Source organism: Solanum tuberosum, unplaced genomic scaffold (genome assembly GCF_000226075.1).
Source record: "Solanum tuberosum cultivar DM 1-3 516 R44 unplaced genomic scaffold, SolTub_3.0 scf00001, whole genome shotgun sequence".
Classification (NCBI taxonomy): Eukaryota; Viridiplantae; Streptophyta; class Magnoliopsida; order Solanales; family Solanaceae; genus Solanum; species Solanum tuberosum.
This window is the reverse complement of record NW_006238927.1, coordinates 1,554,454-1,558,526: the sequence shown is the minus strand read 5'-3', so window position 1 is coordinate 1,558,526 and position 4,073 is coordinate 1,554,454.

Here is a 4,073-nt window from a genome sequence, read left to right as displayed (position 1 = left end):
AAAAATTCCTTAAAAGGGGCAAGAGAATTGAAATAACGGAAGACAAATTTCGTCAACGCATAATAGAGGATAAGATTCAGCTTGCTGGACTGGATCCTCGGTGTCGGGAATCCTTCATAATGGAATTTGAAAAAAGTTGGCTCCTACCATTTTTCTGGTGAATATCTTACTTGATCATTCAAAACTTCAGAAGATATTTTGAACTTTTGCCTTCAATTCTGATAATGATACCTACAAAACTCAGTCGTGAGTTAGTAACAAAATAAAATTATCAAAGTAAATGATGTAACAAAAGATAGGTTAAGGATGAAGTTGTTCAGCTTATATTGGTCATGGATAACGTCTTATGGTTTTCGCCATTGTGCCAAGCTATTCCATCTGTAAAATTGAGAATGTGTAAGTCATAATAAAGCGAAAGGAAATTTTAGAAGATGAGTAAGAGTAGAAATCATCTGAGTTATGACGAGGCCACTGTGGGTCTAATGATGCCTTGTAACTTTGTAGTTCCTACATCCAAAGAAAAATTCTTAGTTTTGAGAGACTGATTCATGTTGGCTTTGCCTTGCCATCCCAATGCTCTTTTGCCTTCTGGATAACAAGCTTATCTGGTCTTGGAATGTAGTTGATGGAATTTTTTAAGACCTCCTCAAAAATTCTGCCTCGGTGTAAAACATAATGTAACTTTGAACTTTCTGTAGTTTTTAGTTGAATTTTTGAGTGAATCTCTAAAATTCTGCCCCAGTTGTAACTCTAAAGTGATCCATGATTTTGGCTTGTTGGAAAAATTCCGCTTCTAACGAATTTTGAGATCCTCTCAAAATTCTGCCCCAGTTTCCATTATAAAGAAAATGGAAATTTTATGGGGAATATGACCGAGTCGGTGTGGCGCCTACGTATCCCGTTGAGCAGGAATCAGGTCAAACGTAGTTCCAACAAAAGAGAATGAAATATTTTTGATAACGTGACCGAAGCCCATGAAGGCCACCTACGTATCTCATTCTTGAGAATTCAGGTCAGACGTAGTTCATGTACAAGGAAATATTTAAAAGGGATAAATGGGTGACCAAAGCTGACATAAGCCGCCTACGTATCTCATTCTTGAGAATTCAGGTCAAACGTAGTTCATTACAGATGAAAGATACTTACAAATAAAATCCCAACAAACGATTACAAAAGAAACAAATCGATAAAAATGCAATTACAGGCAAATGAAACAACAAACTCCACATGCAATACTAAAATATGCCAAAAGTGCGACTTTCAGGAAACTTGCTTCTTCTTTCAACTGGTTATGCCAACAACTACTCTTATGCTTGGGTAGTGGATTGATGTTCACATTTGGTGGAGCTTGAGCAAGTTTTACCACCTCGTTGTCAATCAGATCTTGAATCTTGTTTTTGAGGGTGATACATTTCTCTGTATCATGTCCAACAACTCCTGAATGATAAGCACAACGCTTATTTGGGTCATACCACTCGGCTGAAGTATTCACAGTCTTGGCTTCCACTGGATGAAGTATTCCTGCCTCTTTCAATCTCTCGAAAAGTTGAGTCTGTGTCTTACACAATGGAGTGAAGACTCGGGGAGGTTTTTTCTCAAAATTGGGACGAGGTGCATTGTTTCGATGATTTTGCATTGGTCGTGGAAGACGAAATGTTTCTTGAATGTTGCAAACATAGTATTGTGAACCAAGATAGCCTGGAGGTGGTTGACGGTTATATGAGGTAGCTCCTCGAGTCGTTAACATCATAACCTCTTTCTTTTTTTTCTTTCCAAATGAACCAATTTGATATGCCCTGTTAGCAAACTGAGATGAGGTGTAACTCATTATTCGACCAGTCTTGAGACCGTCTTTAATCATTTCTCCAGCCTTAATAACTTCAGCAAATGTCTTTCCACCCATTGTCACCATTCGCTCATAATATTCTGAGTCTTGAGCTTGAATGAAGTAGGTGATCATTTCTGATTCCTCCATGGGTGGGTGCACCCTAGCAGCTTCTTCCTTCCAACGAATGGTATATTCTCGAAAGCATTCAGTCGACTTTGGTTTTAGCTTGGTAATAGAGATCCTATCAGGAGCGATTTCAACATGAAACTTATAGTGATCCATAAAAGCATTCGCTAGATCATCCCAAGTACGCCATTTAGTCACATCTTGCTTTGAGTACCACTCCAAGGCTTTTTCAGTCAGACTTTGATTGAATAGATTGATTCTTATCCCTTTATTATTTCCAACGCCAATCAACTTTTCACAGTAAATTTTCAAGTGAAAGAAAGAATTTCCTGATCAACTGAACTTTTCAAACTTTGGAATCTTGTAACCGAGTGAAAGCTCAACTTCGGGGAATATGCACAACTCTTCGTATCTCACACTCTGGCTATTATCGAACCCACGAAGACCTCTCATAGCATCCTCTAAGCTTTTCATCTTCTTATTCATCATTTCAGCATCAATTGATTTTGCATCATTTTCAATTTCAACATAGTGATTAACATCTTGGTGGTGAAATTCTTGAGCCTTGGTAATAGTTGGAGCAGTGACATAAGTGTACACTGGCGGAGCATGATGTGTTATCGTTGGAGTTTTTGGAGGAGTAAATGTGTACACAAAAGGAGTATCCTGAGTTGAATGAGTGAGCGAAGCACTTTGAGTTTGCTGAAAGGTGGTAAAATGATCTCCTTGATTGAGCTCACTTGAAGTTGGAAACGAAGGTGGCATGGGCCCTTTTTAGCTAGCATCAGGTGGTAAGTTCTGAAAAGCAGCTTGGTATTGTGTTACCAGGAGATTCAGTTCACCAATTCGTTGCTCTAGACGAGCAATGACTTCCATGGGAGATTCTGTTGCTACCGAGGCACTAGGATTGGCCGCGACAAATGGAGTGGGGATCATATCGAACGAGGCAACTGTGTTGATAGTGGAATCCATTTTTGACCGAGTCCTCTTAGTAGTCCAAGTAAGAAATGAAGAGTCTGTAGAAATTTTCTTGACCTTAGACCGTGTAAAATATGGATATTCTGCCAGCGGGTACTTTGGTGAAGTAGGCAAGTTTGATTACCAACACAAATAAGTCTCTTCTTCTAAAAACAACTCAAGAAATAAGAGAGTTAGTTCATTAGTCATAATAATCAACCAAAGTAACATATAAAGCAAATAACATTTTGTTTTGCTTTAAACAAATTAGTCCAAAATTCGAAGAACAAAGGACTCTAAAAGAGTGACCAAATGGGAAAACTTTGATCGCTCTGTGAACTAAAATTTTAACGAAAGAAAGGAATTTGAACAAAATAAACTATATGATTTGAGTAAAGATTCAAATGTACCTTTTGGAAGGTTCAATTGAAAAGTCCTTTCGAGAAACAAAGACGTCTTAATGATTTTCAAGAAACAACAAGGTCAACGTGAATTTGAATGATGACCTAATAATTTTTTAAAAGCTCTATTGAACCTAGAACTTTAGTGATTTTGAACATATTTTTATAAGGAGTCAAAGAGTATTTTGGAAGGCTTGAAAATTGAGTTTATATGTTAAACAAGGTTTTGAGACTTTGGAATAGAATAATTGACCAATTATGTTTAAAGCAAAACATATGTATATAAACAAATAGGTCAAATAACCACAAACGAAATAAAATTTGTAACATTTAACACACAAACAATATATAACGCCTCCTAACATACATGTGACCTTTTTACGCCAAAGGTAGGCCTAACGTTTGAAGGATGTATATATCGTTTGTGACACATTCCATTGCCCCAAAAATATTTATACAAGCCTTATGAATAAAATAAATGGGGATATATATTAGATGAGAGGGAAATAAATATCAGTCCCACGCAGGGGTACAATGGTAAACTAAACTAAGCTTCCACATGAAATCTTCATTCTCGAACTTTTTGATGCTTTTGAATTTCTTCCGGATGAGAAGGATCTTCCTTTGACTAAAACAAAGAAACTACCTATAAAAATAAAAATAAACCAACCCCAAGGGACAATGGTACGCACAAATCGACATACATATTCTTCAAATTTAAAAAATAGTTGGATGATCGTCTTATATTGATCGTGGGTCAA